Source organism: Humulus lupulus, chromosome 2 (genome assembly GCF_963169125.1).
Source record: "Humulus lupulus chromosome 2, drHumLupu1.1, whole genome shotgun sequence".
NCBI lineage: Eukaryota > Viridiplantae > Streptophyta > Magnoliopsida > Rosales > Cannabaceae > Humulus > Humulus lupulus.
The window spans coordinates 169,517,928-169,537,972 of record NC_084794.1 but is presented as its reverse complement, the minus strand read 5'-3'; positions in this window follow the sequence as shown (position 1 = coordinate 169,537,972).

Sequence of the window (20,045 nt, the reverse complement as noted above, 5' to 3'; positions counted from 1 at the left end):
TTGTCCTAGAGCGCTGTGGCCCTAGGATGAAGAAAAGCCAAGGAGGCTCGACCAAGGGTGGGCGCCGCGGCGCCCAAAGCAAGGGCCGCATCTAAGCTTCAAGGGCCGCAGCCCTTAGTTGTGTAGTTGAACTTTTGGGGATTTTAGGCATGGGGAATGTGGTCTAGTATGCTCGGGAATGGTTTCACCACTGTGCTTGGTGGAATTCGGATTCCCGGGAGTTAGTTTTGTAACCGGAAACTTATATTTGAATATTAATGGAACCCTATACCTTGGTTGTGACTAAGTGATAAAAGCTTAGGCTCGGGAACGGATCGTGCTTGAGGAGTGTTGCTCATAACCAATAATCGTAAAGACTAAAGGTAAGAAAACTGCACCTGGTTGAATATATGTGACGGGACTAAGGGTTCCCTACTGTAAATGCTTGAAATGATGGTATTATGCCATGCAAGCTATTTAGTGAACCAACGACCTAAGGGTGCCAAGGGTTACACTTGCGCACAGGGCACGGGTCGGCCACAGGTAGCCGAGGACAGCTTATTATGCATTGAGCTCGATTTAAGCAGGCCGGAGTCAGTGGGATAAACAGAGGGTGTGGCCTAAGTCGTCGGCCCTGAATATTATGTGATATGAGTGATATAAGTGATTGATTGCATCTTGAATCTGAGTATATGCGCTGAATGTCTATTGTGATTATTTGATGAGAGTTCATGCTTGATGGATTAACTGTCTGATATCATTGATTGTGTTGCATACGATATTTTCTTGCTGGGCCTTGGCTCACGGGTGCTACGTGGTACAGGTAAAGGCAAGGGTAAACTTGATCAGCCTTGATTGGAGAGCTCTGCGAGCGAAATGTACATAGCCAGCTGCTCAGCCGCCACGGATGAGGTTTAGGCAGGGACACGTGACCCAGAGATTGTCTATTTTGCCTTAGTATGGCTAACCTTTGCTTAAGTATTTTTGAGAGTCTGTAAATTAACTTTTAACTCTGCTTCTTTTGGGATCCTGTGTATGTAACAGTTTAATTATATAAAATGAGTCTTTTGAGACCAAAACCTTTCTAACCCTAGCTCTTACATGTTTAATGATACGTTTTTAAAATAATGACTTGATTAGCAAGTCTTGCACCTTTATAAGTACATGGTGTAGCGGTCTTGGCTATCCAGGGCGTTACAAAATAACTCTATTTTGTAGAGTTATCAGGCATCTCGATCAACGCTCTGATCTTGTTCGGGTTGGCTTCTATTCCTCTCGAGCTTACTATGAAGCCCAGAAACTTCCCGGATGCCACGCCAAAAGTGCACTTTTTGGGGTTCAGCTTCATCCAATACTTCCGAATAATGGAAAATGCTTCTACTACATCATTCGCATGTTCGGCCGAGGTCTTGGACTTGACCAACATGTCATCTATATAAACTTCCATGTTCTTCCCCAGTTGGTTCTGGAACATCCTATTGGCTAGCCTCTGATAGGTGGCCCCAACATTCTTAAGCCCAGAGGGCATGAAAATGTAGCAGTATGCACCCTTGTCCGTCTGGAAGCTGGTGTGTTCCTGGTCTGTTACATGCATTGTAATCTGGTTGTAGCCGGAGTAGGCATCCATGAAGCTCAACAACTCATACCTAGACGTAGCATCCACCATCTGGTCAATCCAGGGCATATGGAAGCAATCCTTCGGGCAAGCCTTGTTGAGGTTCGTGACGTCGATGCAGGTCCTCCATGTTCCATTTGGCTATGGTACCAACACTGGATTGGCTAGCCAAATGGGATATAAGGCTTCCCAAATGATGTTGATTGAGGACAACTTCTTGACTTCTAACTAGAGGGCCTTTGCCCTCTCCGCCCCAAGGGGCATCTTCTTCTGCCGGATGGGAGTTGCATTTTTGTCAATGTTCAGGGCATGACATATGAAGTTGCGGTCAATCCCAGTCATATCTAAATGAGACCAGGCCAGGACATCTTGGTTCTTTTTCACCCAGGCGATTATGGCAGCCCTGACCTCTGAGTTCAGGTTTCTCCTGACTCAGATTACTTTTGTCGGGTTGGTGTCATCGATGCACACCTCTTCTTCCTCCTCCATGGGTTCTAATGCCCTATCCACTTCTATTCACAAATCCAGCTCATCGTCTTCCCGGACCACCCTCTGTGCTGGCTGTGGTGGCGGGATTGGATCACCATTTTCCTCTTCAAGAGGTTCTTCGCGGACCATGAAGATTGGTCAGGTAGAGACATGATAGCTCTTTTAGGCGCTCTTTTAATCTCCCCGTACAATTCCTACTCCTCCATTATCGCATGGGAACTTCACGCAGAGGTGGCGGATGGAGGTGATGGCGCCGAAGTCGACTAAAGCGGGACGACCAAATATTACGTTGTACGCAGTGGGGTAGTCCACCACTACGAAAGTGAAATATTTGAATGAGCCCTGAACCTCATTCCCCAACATCACGGGTAGTTGATTCTTACCCATCGAGAGAAATGGATCCCCATTGACGTCGTAGATCTGTGTCGAGTAGGGAGCCAGATCTACCTCTGTCAAGCCAATTATTGTGAAGGCTAGCTTGAACAGTAGATTGACGGAGCTCCCGTCATCCACCAACACTCGGGATACCCTTTTGTTGGTGATTTGGGCATCAATGACCAAGGGTTCATGATGTGGGAAATGAACGTTTTGGGCATCCTCTTCCGTTAACATGATGGGAAGGTTCATCAACTTCAAGCGCTAGGCCGAAGTTTGGACCAAGGTGCATACCTCATGGTCATTATCGAGCTCGTTGAGGTATATTTTCTGATCATTTCGGGATGGTCTTCCCAGATGCGGGACTCCTGATATGGTGGCCACGTGGCCATCTACCTCTGGAGGGTTCTAGGAGGATATGGTATTCCAGGCCCAGGGGCTTGCACTATTGGGGCCCCCTAGAGGGCCCGTACTCTCAAACCTAGAGTGTACCCTCCCTGAGGAGGTCAGTACAATCCAGATGCACCTGAGGCCATAGGTTTTCCGAGAGCTGCTGGGAGTCCCAGAACTAATGTTGGCATCCTAACCCATTGGTGGAGATGCCCCAGTTTGATCAGGTTCTCGATCTCATCCTTTAGCTGACAACACTCTTTGGTCGTGTTGCCCACGTTGTTGTGGTAAGCGCACATTTTGTTGGTGTCCCTCGAATTCTTTCCCCCTTTAAACATGGGGGTTGGCTTTCGGTAATGGACTACATTGCCCGTTACTAGGTTGATATTTTCCCAGGTGTCCACCAAGTTGGTATACTCCGTGTATTGGGGCTCGTACCCCCTTTTTCCCTTATTTGATGGCTCGGATCGGTTCTGACTCTTGCCCAATCTCTTTCCCTGTGAGGGGTTTATGCTTGCCTTAGCTGCTCCAGCTTGAGGCGGTTGGGCACCGCCAGGAGCGGCACTGTACCCGGTGGGTGCCACTCCGTACCCGAAAAACGGGGCTGATGAAGCCGGAGCATATCCCGTTAAAGTGGGCACATAGAATGTCAGGGTCATGAATTGCATCCCAAGGGTCCCAGCAGATCCGGATGCCACTGGGAGTGCCCAATAGATATTTTCCGGATACTGCACTTTGTATCAGGGAAATGTTTGGGCGGTCGACTGGGTTGTTGGCTTCCATCCAAAGGCTTGGATTTGGGCCTCCTTCTAGTTGATGAAACCTTGGGCCCTCCTGATGAATTCTTCAAGAGTGGCCGCCTTGCTGCGCTGCATGTCATCCTAAAGAGGGGACCCAGCTCTGATCCCGGACTAGAGAGCTACCAAACGCTGTCTGTCATCCACCTTAATTTTTTAGGATTCCTTCGCAAAGCGCTGGATGTAAGCCCTAAGGGTTTTCGTGGGATGTTGTTTGACATTATCCAACGCACTGACTTGCATGTCCAGCTTTATGGCGGCCACGAACTGTTTGCGGAAATCTCACTGCAATTCAGACCAAGACTAGATCGATCCCGCCTTAAGTCTTTTCCACCACTCTTCTGCGGGTCCAGCCAGAGTGATTAAGAAACATAGGCACTTGCCGTTGTCACAGAGGTGAGCTACAGTCATCAGGAGATTGTAGCAGGATAAGTGATCTCTGGGGTCCGTCTTCTCGGTATAGGCAGGTATGTCCGGCATCTTGAAACCCTTTGGTAGCACAACATCCAGTATGTGCTTGGCGCATGGCTCCTTTTCCTCTTCTTCAGAATCGGAACCTCCACCTTCTTGTTTCTGGACCAGGGGGTCCGTGACTATTTTAAGAATGGCCAGCTGTTCCATGAATTGTCTAGCCATTCCATCGTCCAGGGGGACTCTCTCGTTCCTCCAGTCATTGAGGTTATTACTCAAGTCACATCCTTGAGGGTGAATCTTTTCCTTGCGGGACCGCTCCTTTCAGGCGATGGGGCCGTCACGCAAGTCTACTCGTGCAGCATCGTCTCCCGAACTAATTGCTTCTAGCTCTTCTCCGCATTTGTGCCCTCCGTGATCCTTGTTCACAGAGGCGTTGGGATAAAAGTGTGTCCCTGATCGTCCCATCTAGGGACGTTCCCAGGCTTAGTACCCTGCGGGCACTTCCCCTGCGGATCATTCGGATGATCCCATCCTGGGACAGGATTCATCCGTTCTTTCCTAGGGAATTGCCCTAGGTTAGCCCCGATTTTTGGAATGGGATGAACTCTTTTCTAGGGGTTTGTTTTTCCAACAGGACCAGCAATTTTGGCATTTCCTTTTTCATGAGCAGGATTCGACGAGCTGACTCCGAGATACGGGGATGATCCCAGAGGAGGAATAGGGTTAACGTCGTTTGGTACGCCAGTCCTGATAGGTGGGACAGGCAGCTGCATTCCTGGGGGAGGAACAGCTGAGGGATTGGCTGCCAATCCTTGGGCAGCAATAAAGGCCTGAATAGCCAAGAGGGACTCTTGCATTTGGCGGGTGGCCTCTTTTTATTCAGCTATCCTGGTTTCTTGATCCAGGACTTGTTGTCTTAGACGGACAACCTCTAGATCCTCCTGTTCAGGATCCATATCCTTCTCGTTAGGATCAATGGGGTTTTCGACCTCGTGATCCTCGTATCCCCCTTCATCTTCCTTGTAATAGCCTTGGTCGTAGTCACTCCCATCCCCGAAGTTCTGGGAGTCGTCGGGAAGAGGCCCCTGATAAGGCATATCTTCGGGTTGGTCTTGAGGAAATGGTTGATTAGGAAATGGTCCTCCATTGTCTTGTTGTTGCTAATGAGTAGGATCAAACACGATATGTCTGGTGTTCACCATTTTTCGCAGATGATGGAGATTGATTCAAGCTTCCTTCAACTCTTAATGAAAGCACCAAAATGTTTACTGAGTTTTTCGGAAACTAGAAATATATTATGAAATAAAAGTTGGAAAAAAAGGATTAAGGATGAACAATCAAATTTTTTACATGGTTGGGGCATTAATGAACCTTAGTCCACGAGTCACTAGTATTAGTCTTTAGAGAGTCTTGAGAATGGAGTTTTTCTACAAGTTTTAGTAGAGATTTTTCTTACTAGAGAAATTCTGGGATCCCTGCTACAGTGCACAACTGGATCTATTTATAGGCAATCAAGCACATTGGGCTAGATTAATCTGGGCCCAATAGGGATGTAATTGCAGTTTTCTCGCTAATGGAGGCATAATACAAAGAATGTAACATAATAAGATGTTGTTAATCTGGGCCCATTGGTTAGTGCGAACATGGTCCAGCTTAGGCATGGCCAAGCCTTATAGCTGCCCATTGTATGTTAGCACGAACTGTCCGCATGGGCTTGTAAGGGGATCCTAGGGACAGGATCTGTCAAAGTAGTGGCAGTACTGTTTCCTAGCAACAGTGTACGTTCCGGGCATACCCCCTTCTGCAGTTTTATTTGAGAAGACCAACGGCCAGATTTCATGGAGACAGGTCAGCATCGGGGAAAACTAGGCTTGCCCTATCCGGACGTCTGGGTCGGGTTCATTTACTAATGTCTTGGTTCATTTATCAGAATCCTGGTTCATTCACCAAGACTCGAGTTCATTTTCCAAGGTGGGCACCGTGACACTGAGGATCTCCCCTGGATTCTTGATAAGATCTGTCTCCAGTGACCAGTTAGTCTGCCACCTTAATTAGCATCCCGCAGGATGTAGTGTGGTCCGGGATGGGAAGATGAGTCGGGCCTGCATCTTAGTCCCGGTTCCTTCGTTATGAGCGCGCCCATAGAATGTTGCTGGGCTCAATGGTGCTTGGGCTATCAGGGTTTCCTCTTTCCATGTTCATTGAGTTCAGGATGGGCTCGGACCTCTTGAGAGGGCCCCATGACCCATTGGGTCATGCCACGTGTCAAAGGCAGAAAACAGAGATAACAATTAATTAATAATTTATGATAATTATTTTAACAAAAAAAGTTTACAAACTTTTGATAATATCCTAATTTTGGAAATTCGGTCATCTCATTTAGAACCTAGGGTTAGGGTTTGAGTGTGTAATTCACAATGCCCACAACAAAGGACGAAGCTCATGGAGATTACAAGATGCTTTAAAGCCCAATGAGTGGTGTATTTTTGTAATTTCGTTTAACAAAGAGAACCCGGTCAATACCCTAATGTTTAATTATATTGTATTATTGGTAACATGTTGATATGATCACTTCACATGCCATATAAAATAGGAATGCCCACTCATTGCATCATTAAAATGACATGCTATGTATGGATGTTAATTATATAATTAACATGTCTCCTAGGATAGAAAAGTAGTATAGTTCTTTTTCTACCATAAATGGACACAAATACTGTGAATTAGATTTACGTAGTTAAATTGGGTAATATCACATTAATAGCATGTCTAGATTACATTAATATGTTTTAGGGTTATTAATGAGTTTGATACCTAGGAAAAACATAGTTTAGAATTAATTAGTAATTGTTAGGAATTATTCAAAATTTGGTAATCTTAGAATTTTAAGAGTTCAAATTTGGATTTACATAAGTGATTTAGATTTAATAGTTAAACTTTGTTAATAATCATTTAGTAATTAAAATATGAGATATTTTAATAGAAAACCTTTTATTTCTAAAACAATGAGTGGTAGAAGGTTATAAGGCACTATAACCACGGTCTCTACTATTGGTTGAAAAACGTTGGTTCTAGTCAGGGCCTCGAGACGACTTTTCTTTTGTCCTCCCTATCGGAAGGTGTTTTGGCTAGGATTTCAACAGATAAACCTCTTTGCGATAGGGTTTTAAGATGCACTCCATGTTTGACCTATCTTATCGACGACACTCATGGGTTAAGTCGAGAAACCTCAAATATTATGTTACACTCACGAAAAATATATCTACCCTGGCTACATATATTTCTGACCAAAATAATGGTAATTGTTTATTATAAAGATATCATATATTTTGATATAATAATAATTGAGAGTGTCTCATTTTAACTAACAAGTATTTGACCTATCCTATCGACGACACTTACTTATGTTGGTTATCTCATCATTGTACTTATATGAATAGGTTTTTGTAAGCATGCATCAAGTTTATTTTTATTTCATTGTATGAATACTATGATTTATGGTGTATGAGAGTATGGTTGTATTTATTATTTTTCTTTTGTTTAATTACAATAATACAATGACTGGAGGAAACTCACATATGTCCATTCTTGCTAACGACAAATTAACTGGTAATATTAAAATGTGGAAAAGTAACAAGAAATCATTGCTAATGATTGAGCACACACCTCGTAAGCCTAGCATTAACAAAGGCAAGGGCAAGAAAGTTGCCCACTCCAGCTACAATGGGAGTTGTTGACACTATCATACAGATGGGTATTGTAAGAAGAATTGTAAAAGGAACCCCAAGGAGTTAAATAAAAAAAATGGAAAGAAAATCTGATTTGCTGGACACTGAGGCTTGTTTAGTGGAAAATAATTGTTATACCTGGATAGTTGATTCAGGAGCCACTAATCATGTTAGGTTTTGATGTCTAAGACGTGTAGAACTAGTTTTTGGGTTCAATTGTGGGTTTGGCTAAGGTTTGGGATCAATTTTTGAGGTTTGAGACTCGAAGAACACGATGAGAAAAACCCAAAAATTGGGTACTCTGGTTGTGGCCCTATAGTGCCCAATATGTGGTGCTACAACACTGGTCAGGTTGAAGGCTGGTGGTTCTTTCTATCGTGCCATAGCTCCCAGAAGGTAGCACCGTAGTGCTGCCCTATTTTCCAGGGCATGAATTTTTGTACTTTTTAGGGTTTTGGCCCAAGGGCTCAAGGGACGATTCCACCACCCTGTTTGGTGGAATTGGAGGTCCCGAGAGCGCAAGATTGGTCTTGTCATTGGGTTTTGGAACTTAAACTCATTGAAACATTGTTTATGGTTGTGACTAGGTTACCACTAGGGCTCAGGGAAAGATCTTGCTCAAGGGTCATTATATATAACTTATGCTCGGACCAAAGGTAAGAAGAATGCACCTATTATGTGACATACATGATTAGGGCTTGGCTCGAACGCTGGATATGGTTTTGATTGGGCATTGGCCCCTATAAATGTGCATGATTATGATTATTCCTGTGATTATTGATGAAGCATGTTGAGTGCTCTATATATATGGATGTTTTTTATGTGATGAAAGTCAGCTAGCATTGTATAATTGGAGAAAAGCATTGACTTATTAGTCAAGGACGACAATAGCGCTGAGCGCTGCTCGAAAAGCATTGACTTATTAGTTAAGGGCGGCAATAATGATGAGCGCTGGTCAATATGATTAGATCTAATCAAGAGCGCATTACACGCTTGTTCGACCCAATGGTCGTAGAAAACTAAAGTGCCAGGTACGCTGGGCCAGCTCCAAGTTTGGTTATATAGAGGATAGGGAAATGGGCCATAGGGTGATTTATTAGTCCCAGATGCTAGGGCGCTGAGCCCCAGTATGATTTATTAATCATATACTTGGGCAACGAGTCCCATTACGATTCTGTTAATCAATTATTAGGGCATTTGGTCCCATATGATATTGTAGTCATTGATATGAATGGTATACATGCATGAGTAGGATTACTACTACTGAGCATGTTTATTATGATATGGAAATGTCTTATTCACTGCTTATGATCATGTTTAAGTTTTCTTGTTGAGCCTTGGCTCATGGGTGCTATGTGGTGGATGTAAAGGGAAAGAAAAGTTGGACCAGCCATGAGTTGGAGAGCTTAAGGTGGCAACGTGTACATATGCGACTGCTTGACCCCCATGGCCAAGGTTTATCCGAGGAACTAAGGTTAAATCCTATTTTTGTCGCCTAGGTCGGTGGGTTGTAACTTTTGAATTGTAATGACCATTTTGGAACTGTAAACAACTTTGTAAACATTTATTATGGGATCCCATGCACAGTTTAATGTTTTAATGAAACATCCATTCCTTTTAACCAAATTTTTTAACCCTGGACCATTAATCACATTTAGATGCACGTCTATGGCCTAATGACTCGCTTAGTGAGTTAAGCACTATTTAAAATACACAGTGTAACAGTCTTGGCAAACCAGGGCATTACAACTTGGTATCAGAGTGTGCCAAGGTTAAGGGTTCTTGTAGACAGGCTGGGCATGTACACTCGCCACTAAAGACAAGCTCGACTCAGCGTTTGGTAACTATTTATGTGGTTATGTTTTTAACTACTTAAATAGGATATAAATGCATTATATGCATGCCTTATTAGGTAGCATGAGATATACTGATAGGACCTGACCCTTGACTACTGCATGATTTAAACAGAACGTGCTTATTAGTACTGATATTGCTTGTGAATGCAAAGGAACTGCTTATTAGCACTGTAATATGGGCATGTAGGTCAGGACACACTCATTAGCGCTGTTATAGATACATGTATGCCAGAAAATACTTATCGGCATCGTTAATTGTTATGAATATCAGGATGTGCTTATTAGCACCATACCTGAATATGAATATAAATTGGCATGCTTATTAGCATGACTGTTGAATGTGAATGATTATTTTCTTAATCTTGGACCGTGAGGCAGCAAGAAGTTTAGTTATCACTACCTAACTGGTCGAATTGATTATTGCAGCAAGGTATAAGCTTGGAAGTATGCTTCCAAGAAAGATTGAATCATCAGCTGGCCAGGAAGGTCAGGGCCAGAATGATAGACAAGGTCAAGATAATGATCAGGGTCAGACCCCTCCGCCAGCTCCTGAGAACTGGCAGCAGGTGCTTGTTGATTTGCAAGCCAGTGTATTGAGGCAGGACGAAGAAATCTGCCTCCTGAGACAGCAACAGGTTCCTGCATGGAACGTTTTTCCAGAGAAACCACCTATGATGGTGCCAACTGTTGAGCAGCCGCCAGAGGCTGGGAACCTATTTATGAAAGGTTCAGGAAACAACACCCTCCAGTATTTGAGGGTAGTGCAGATCCAACTAAGGCCGAATAGTGGATGAACATGGTTACCACCATCCTAGACTTTATGAGTGTGGCTGGTAATGAGAGGGTGGCATATGCCACATATATGTTTCGGAAGGATGCCCGAATTTGGTGGGAAATGATATCTCAGACAAGAAATGTTAATTCCCTGGATTAGGAAGAGTTTTGGGCTCTGTTTAATAAAAAGTACTACAATGATGCCATCAGGGTGGCAAAGGCTGAAGAGTTCAGCAGATTACTTCAGGGCAGCACATCAGTGACTGAATATGCCCTAAAACTTGATAGACATGCTCACTTTTTCCCACTATGAAATACCCAAAGTCTGTACTGGCCTTGCTGTTTCCTAATACACTGCCTCGACCTACCAACAGGTAAGAGCTTTACACATGCCTTAATATATGTCCCTTCATCTCAGGCCATCACTATAAAATTTCCATATTATATTACCCTTTCACAATGCCTGAATGACATGAATTACAGAATAGCATGAGATTCATCCAGAATCTCTCAGTTAATCCCAATGTCCATCGGATCCCAAGTCCGATCTTTACACCATCATAAATTCGCGTCTGTCATCAAGCAACCCTTAGCCAATCCAGCTAAAGCTTTCCATTCAATCTTGCCCGTCTGTGACTCACTTAACCATCTTTCCTTTCTATCTTTCTCGAGATAATAATCCCAAACAATAAAATGGCTACTCAGCCCGCCAGAAACTCTACCCAGTCCTGGCCTGATTCTTTAGTCAACATGTTACATAGGCAATCACTTTTCTCTATCACTGGGATGTCATAACAACCCACTAACTGATTCTGGTCTATAAAAACCCAGCACTTTCTCCCCAAGGCACCTAAAATATCTTTTTACCATTCATGGACACTTCTGTCCCCAAGGCACTCTTCACCCTTAGCAATTCTTCGCAGAGAAAACACCACTACACCATCGTCTAAAACGATCATAAATCCCATTCAAACCAAATCCTTGAATGCTCCATTCATCTGGTTCACAAACACTTAGTATCAACCCAATTCCCAAGGTATACTCAGCACCCTCAGTGCTCTAATCTGATACAAGCACAAACCTTTACACACTTTTCTCACTCTGATCTCTAACTGGTCTTAACCAGATCCCGGATCCACCTTAAAGGGTTTTATCTTACTCAGCAACCAACTCTTTAATTCTTTCAACTCCACTGAGCCACTCGAAACAATATTTATATCTGATTCCATCTCTGGCACTAAATCAATCACCATTCCAATCTTCTTTTAATAAAAAGAAGGCACGACAGACCACTTGGAAATACATTCAGAACTCACAGACTAGGCCAGTCTGTCCTGATCTCACTAACACAATCTACGTGGTATCCACCACACTGGCTAAGAGTTCCATGCACCTCCCTGCACAAACTCCAGCCCTCACATCCAGTATCATAAACATATCAAATCCATGCACAGTGCCAATTGTCACAAGACTTTCCGCTCACAAACTCAAGAATTACTACACTTTCCTTGCCATTCAAAACTGTTCTTTAATTACCCAACCAATCCAAACCCTGGATCAAACTAAAGCCTGTCATAACCAGCTTTATCAGAATCCCTGATGAGTCCTTGCCATAACTCAGCTTATCTCTTAGGCTACCAGCACCGTATTACTTTTCCCATCACAACGTAACCATGTGGTCCACATATACCATCCATATACCCTTCTCTATATACATGCTAACAAAAGAAAAGCATGGCGCCAAAGCCAAACAACATAATTCACAACTCAAAACTAGAAAACTGACCTGTCATCCCCGAGGAGTTAGTCTCAGTCTCAGACTCTGATTGTTTTGACACAAGCACTTGAGTTGGAATCAAGTTGTCTATCCCCTTTAGCTTATGCTCCGTCCCCCGATTTGGGCAATCCCTCTTGAAATGTCCAACCATGCCACAAGTAAAACATAACCTTGCTCGGCATTCTCCCAGATGACGCCTTCTACACCATGCACATATTGGACGTGTTTTCCAGCTTTCTTTCTTACTTGTTCCAATAAGTGGAGGTACCATTATCTGGGCTCCATGCTCTCCACCACTCTGCTGCCCACTTACTATTCTCTCAACAGCGAGAGCCTTCTCTACCATCTGAGCATAGGTAGAGACTTCATTCACTGGAGCAACTCTAATGCCCTGAGCTATTCTAGGATTCAACCCCTGAACAAACCTTTCCTTGCGAGCTACATCTGTAGGTACCATGTCTAAGGAAAACTTAGCCAACTCATCAAATTTAGTAACATACTCAGTCACTGATGCATTGCCCTGAACAAGATTCAGAAGCTCATTCATCTTGGCAGTCTTAGCTACATCACAATAATACTTCTCATTAAACAGCTGCCTAAATTCTTTCCAGTCCATCACAGCTGTGTCTCGTGTCTGGGATACTACCTCCCACCATGTCCGGGCATCATCCTGCAGTACACATGTAGCACAGATCACTCTATCATGACCTACCAGCCCCATACTATCAAGAATGGAGCTGATCATACCCATCCATTGCTCAGCTCTGAGTGGATCCAAGCCTCCCTCAAAGATTGGAGGATAAAACTTCAGGAATCTTCCACAGAGAAATTCCCATCTGTTTTCAACCCTAGGCTGAGCTGAAACTATTGGCACCGCTGGCATAGCAAAGGAAGAGGTACTTCCCAACAGACCCCGCTGCTGCTTCAAATACCTGATCTCTTCCTCCTGCCTCTGCAATCTTAATTGCAAATCTGTAAGCGCCTGCTGAACATTTAGAGATGTAGACGAAGAACCGATACCCTGGCTGTAACTCCCAGCCCCTGTATAACCATCACCAGGCCTCATAATCTGCCTTGAATATACCTGCTAATTCAATCTGCAGTCAATAACTTGACCCATTAGTCACAATAACCACATAAAGGGCTTTCTCCCATGGGATAAACCTTACCATACCACAATCATAAACCACTTGCAATGCTACAAACATGCCCATGGCATCACGCATTATTCATAACCCCTACTCTTTCAGTACTCAACCATGCCTCAAATCCCAGCATGCAAATAACACAATTATATATTCATGGAGCAGGCAATCAAATAATCATGTTCATAAACATTTCCATGGAGCATATAATCATATAGTCAAGAGCCAGGCTCTATCAGAATCTCATGCTCCCTAATACAAAGTACAGGTAAAGCATTCACATTCATTTAAACAGCTATACACATAGCTTACAGAAATAGTCACCACTCCTTGAGTGAAGCTATCTTCAGTGATGAGTGTACATGCCCAGCTTGTCTTCAGGAACCATAAACCTTGGCTCGCTCTGATACCAAGTTGTAACGCCCCAAACTCCAGGGACCGTTACGGTGTGCCTTGTAAACAGTGCTAACCTCGCTAACCGAGTCATTTGGCCAAAATTGTGAACTAAGTATGATTAGCGGTTTAGGGATTAAAAACTTTGGTTAAGATGTAACGTTTCACTAGAACGTTTATTGTATACATTGGGATCCCAAAAATATAATTTCAGGGTTTATTACATAAAATATTTACAACAGGCCGTTCTAAGCGGCAAAACAGGGTTCAACTCTAGTTCCACTTTAAACCTCGGCCGTGGCGGTCGAGCAGCCGCATATGTACACGTCATCACCTAAGCTCTCCAACTCAAGGATGGTCCAGCTTCCTCTTGCCTTTACATGCACCACATAGCACCCGTGAGCCGAAGCCCAGCAAGAAAACATAATACTTTTCACAAACATTATCAAATGATTATCATTATAATCACACTGAACATAAAGCTTTCAAACCAATGGGTGCACATCACATGATTCTAGCGGGAGAGTGGCTGCTAAGTAAGCCACTAGCCTCCAAGCTCTGTTTTGTAGCGGGAGAGTGGCTGCTAGGTAAGCCACTAGCCTCCAGGCTCTATTTTTTCATCGACCCTCAGGGTCGGTCAGGCATTAATGCTCCTTTAGTCATTCAATGCTAGTGGTCGATTAGATCTAATCTTTGTTGGCTTGTGTGATACATGCTAAGGCCGTCCTGACTAATAAGTCAGCTCAACGTGATCAGTGCCCAGTACCACTACCGAACCTGACTAATAAGCCACAGCTTCACAGTTGATACTAGCACCCTTGCCAAACCTGACTAATAAGTCAGTACCATGCACAGGTAAGCAATGCTATCAATGTGTATCATATGCCAATTAACCAAGAATAGGGCATTCAGCATGCTTACTTAACAGTTGCTGGCATAATTATAATCATGCACAAACTCGGAGACTCAAGCTCTGACCAATCACATATACATCATTCACGGCATGCCCTAATCACATGTTTCTCATGCATCACATGCATCACACTTAACCAACCAGCATGCCTCAATAATATTCATATGCAAAGGGCAAAACTGCAAAGCATTCATTACGCTAACAATGTTCACATTCAACATCCAACATGCATCAATCATAGCCATGCATGTCACATATGGGGTGCAGTTTTCTTACCTTGGGTTCGAGCGAGAATTAATAAAAGAAACGACCTTTGAGAACGATCAGCTTTCAGTCCTTTAGCGGTCACCTAGTCATAACCAAACATATAGGGTACCATTAATAAAATGAATAATAAAATGTTCCCAAATCAAAACCCAACCTCCGGGACCTCAAATACTACTCAACCGGGTAGTAGGTTCAACCTCGAGGCCTATGGCTTGAATCCCCAAGCTAAAAACCCCATTCTGGAAAAAATGACCTTAAGGGCCGCGGCCCTCCTTGGCCATGCCGCGGCCCGCCCCCCAGACAGAGGGGCCCAAACCCAGTTTACACCAAGGGCCGCGGCTCTCCCTAGCCATGCCGCGGAACAACCCCCCAGTTCAGCCAAAACCCCTGTTTTTCTTCCCCTACGATTTCTCTTGGAACCAATCCATCAAACCCAATTTAAACACCACTCAAACCTCCAATACAATCCATAAACTTGTTCTATACCACACCCTTAGCAAAACCCAAGACAAACCTCAACTAGAACCTCCATTAATTCAAACAAGCCACCATAAAACTCAAGCTGAAATCTAACACTAAAACAGGGTATAACCAGAAAGTTAGTGGATAAAGCTCACCTTAAACCCAAGATTGAACCTCCTTTACTGGCTGTGACAAGTTCCTAAGCCCAAACCTCAATTCTTAGCTTGTTCCCTTTGATCCCCATGCTAAACTCCTCAAGGTGGCTCTTAAAATTCAAAGAGAAGGATGAGGGAAAGACTTGTACGGGAAGGAAGGGAGAAGGATAAAGATAGGCTCTATTTTTCCACAGCCTTCTAATTGATACTTATCCCTTGCCAAAAGACCTAAGTGCCCCTAGGTCACTAAAAGCTTCTCAACACTTCCAAGGGTAAGATCGTCATTTCAAACCAATACCGTTAATTATAATTAACGCTTCCCAATTTCCACCAACTTCCATATTCTCAAATACCAATAAATCACATCTCATTACCCTTTAATTCCCGGTAATGCTCTAATCATTAACATCACCCCGAGACTCACCCCGAGCCCCGAACTTAAGCTCGTTATGACTAGACCGAACACTTTCATCTCATGATCGTCTCATGTCGATAAGCTCGAACCAAACCACATACAATGTGGTAAAATTATAATTAATCTTAACCATCCACCCAAAATATACAATTACGCCCACAGTGGCCAAATTACAAAAATGCCCTTGCATTTAAAATATGAGCCCACATGCATGCATTCACCATCATATAATAATATAATTCACATAAACATGCATATAATCATTAAATATCATAATAAATTAATTATGGCCCTCCCGGCCTCCTAATCAAGGTTCCTAAACCTTATTAGGAAATTTGGGGCATTACAGTAAGATGGTATTCTCAAAGATAGATCTTTAATCTAGTTATCACAAGCTGAGGATCAAGGAGGGAGATATACCGAAGACTGCCTTTCGTACTAGATATGGGCATTATGAGTTCTTAGTCATGTCCTTTGGGTTGACTAATGCCCCAGCTGCTTCTATGAATCTGATGAACAGGGTGTTCAAAGATTACGTGGACCAATTTGTGATCATCTTTATTGACGATATTCTGGTTTATTCTCAGTTAGATACAGAACATGAGCAACATCTAAGGTTAGTTCTATAGAGACTGAGGGAGCATAGGTTGTTTGCTAAGTTCAAGAAATGTGAGTTCTGGTTACCTCAGGTAACTTTCCTTGGTCATATTATCAAGGTGGACCCAACTAAGATTGAGGCGGTATGGGATTGGCAAAGGCCAAGGAATGCCTCTAAGATTAGGAGCTTCCTTGGATTGGCGGGTTATTACAAGCGTTTTGTGGAAGGGTTCTCAAGGATTGATACTGCATTGACTGAACTGACACGCAAGAATAAGAAGTTTGTGTGGTTAGATAAGTGTGAGAATAGCTTCCAAGAACTAAAGCAGAGATTGATCACAGCTCCAGTTTTGAGTCTCCCGACAGATCAGGAATAGTTTGTTATATAGTGTGATGCCTCACATCAGGGTTTGGGTTGTGTTCTGATGTAGTCAGGGAAGGTGATTGCCTATGCATCACATCAGTTGAAAGAGTATGAACAGAGATACTCCATTCATGATTTAGAGTTGCCAGCAGTGGTATTTGCATTAAAGGTATGGAGGCATTACCTTTATGAGGAGAAGTGTGAGATATACACTGACCACAAGAGCCTGAAGTATTTTTTCACACAGAAAGATCTGAACATGAGATAGAGGCATTGGCTGGAGTTGGTAAAGGATTATGATTGTGAAATCCTATATCATCCAGCGAAGGCCAATGTGGGGGCTAATGCCTTAAGCCAGAATGGTTTGGGACATATATACAATGTGAGAAAGATTTCTAGAGAGTTAGTAGAGGATATGACCAGAGTTGGTATAGAGTTGCTGGTGGACCAATTGGCCAACATTACGCTATAGTCTACACTATTGGAAAGAATAAAGGAAGGTTATTTGGGTGATCCACAATTGACAAAGATCAGAGAGGACGTCCTAGTTGGAGTGTCTAGGGATTATACAGTGTAAGATATGGGCTTGCTGAGGTACAAGGGTCGGATCTGCATTCTGATGGACACTGGTATTAGACGGGAGATTCTAGATGAATCTCACACTCCTCCTTACTCTTTGCATCTAGGAACCTCGAAGATGTATCAGGATGTGTGATCACTGTATTGGTGGCCTGGTATGAAGAGGGATATGACAGAATATGTGGCTAAGTGCTTGACATGTCAACAGGTCAAGGATGAGCATCAAAGGCCAGCAGGGCTATTACAGCCTCTGGACATCCCATAGTGGAAATGGGATGACATCACGATGGATTTCATGGTGGGATTACCCAAGACTATGGGTCAACATGATTCGGTGTGGGTTATCGTGGATCGATACACCAAGTCAACTCACTTCTTACCAGCGATGACAACTTATACAGTTGACTAGTATGCAGATCTCTATGTGAGAGAGATAGTGCGCCTTGATGGAGCTCCGAGGTCGATTGTGTCAGATCGAGACCCCACATTTGTTTCCAAGTTTTGGTAAAGTTTGTAGAAGGCCATGGGTACACAGTTGAAGTTCAGTACTGCTTATCATCCTCAGACAGATGGAAAATATGAGAGGATGATTCAGATACTAGAGGACATGCTGCGAGCATGTGTGCTGGACTTTGATGGGTCCTAGAGTAAGTATCCGCCTTCGATATAGTTTTCCTACAATAACTACTATCAGTCTACAATTGGGGTGGCTCCGTATGAGATGTTGTATGGTAGGAAATGTAGATCTCCCACTCATTGGGATGAGACAAGAGAATGAGATACTTGGGTCCTGAGGCAGTTCAGAGGACCAATGAGGCTATTGAGAAGATCAGAGCTTGGATGCTCGCTTCTCAAAGCAAGCAAAAAAGTTATGTTGATCCCAAACGTAGGAATGTGGAGTTCCAAGTGGGAGACTATGTCTTCCTTAGAGTCTCACCATGGAAAGGGGTGAGAAGATTTGGGAAGAAGGGCAAGCTGAGCCCTAGATTTGTAGGACCATTTGAGATCCTAGAAAGGATTGGTCAGGTGGCTTATAGATTGGCCTTACCTCCAACACTATCGGCCATACACAATTTATTTCATATTTTGGCCCTTCAGAATATGTATCAGATGTGACTCATGTATTGAATTATGATGATTTGGAGCTTGAGTGTAACGCCCTGGCTACCCCATAATAGTTACGATGAATAGTGAACCTGAAATTTGACTCGCTACCCGAGTCCTTTGGTTAAAAGCGTGCTTCTAAGTGTTATTAACAGGCTAAGGTGGAAAACCAATAAAAAGGAAAGGGTATATTTTATTAAGTATATAAACTGTTCATGAGCTCATCAAAACATTTACAAGTTATTTATAACGCAAAATGGTCACTACTGTTTCAAATTTACAACCCTGCCGACCTAAGCAGCAAAAATAGGGTAAACCCCCTAGTTCCTCTGAGAACTCCTTGGCCGTGGTGGTCAAGCGGCTGCATATGTACACATCACCACCTAAGCTCTCCACTCAAGACTAGGTGAGCTTTTCTTTCCCTTTACCTGCACCACATAGCACCCATGAGCCAAGGCCCAGCAAGAAAACACAATATAGCATGATATAATATTAACAATGATCATAATAATCATCCAGGACTTTCAGTCCAATACAGGTAAGTGACAGTCGCAAAAGTCACTAAGTTGGGTATAGCTCCCTTTAGCCTTGTGACGTTAGGGTCACCGGGGCTTAACAGTTAAGTGAACCTTTCACTAGCTTAAACAGGATAGGTGCATGGTGACAGGTCACCAACATAACCTTCCTCATGACGGTAGAGTCATAACCCTGGAACATCGTTCCCTAGCCATGTGACAAACGATCACCCAAGCCTTTGGCCCTGGCTCTGAGTAACTAGTCTTAGACTAGCCAAGCGCTTATAAGTTTCATCGACCTTAGGGTCAGTCTAGCATTAATGCCTTAGAGCCATTCAATGCTGATATCGATTAGATCTAATCTTCATTCGGTCCTGCGTTTAGGACGCTTATGCCGGTTTTGACTCTTAGGACAGTATCCTTGGCTAGTCAGTGCCATATACAAGTAAACAATATTCACTAGCATTTAATATGCAATCCATGTCCACATTTATCAACCAACATGCCTCAATAACAATCATGCATGTCACATACACAGGGTGCAGTTTTCTTACCTCAGGTTCGAGCGAGAATTACTATAAGAACGACCCTTGAGAACGACTTGTCTTTTTGTCCCTTAGCGGTTACCAAGCCATAACCAATTATGGGATTCCATCAATAAAATGAATAACAAAGGTTCCCAAACCAAAACCTAGCATCCGAGCCATCGAAACCTACTAAACCGGGTAGTAGGATCGATCCCAAGGCCTAAGGCTAGAATCCCCGAGCCAAAAACTCATTTCTCGCCAAAATGCCACTAAGGGCCGCGGCCCAACCTATACTTCAGCCAAAACTCTGGTTTTTCCTCCCTTGCAATTTCCTTGAAACCAACCCTCCAAACCAAACCCAAACACCACCCAAACATCCAATACAACCCCTAAAATTGATCTACATTACACCCTC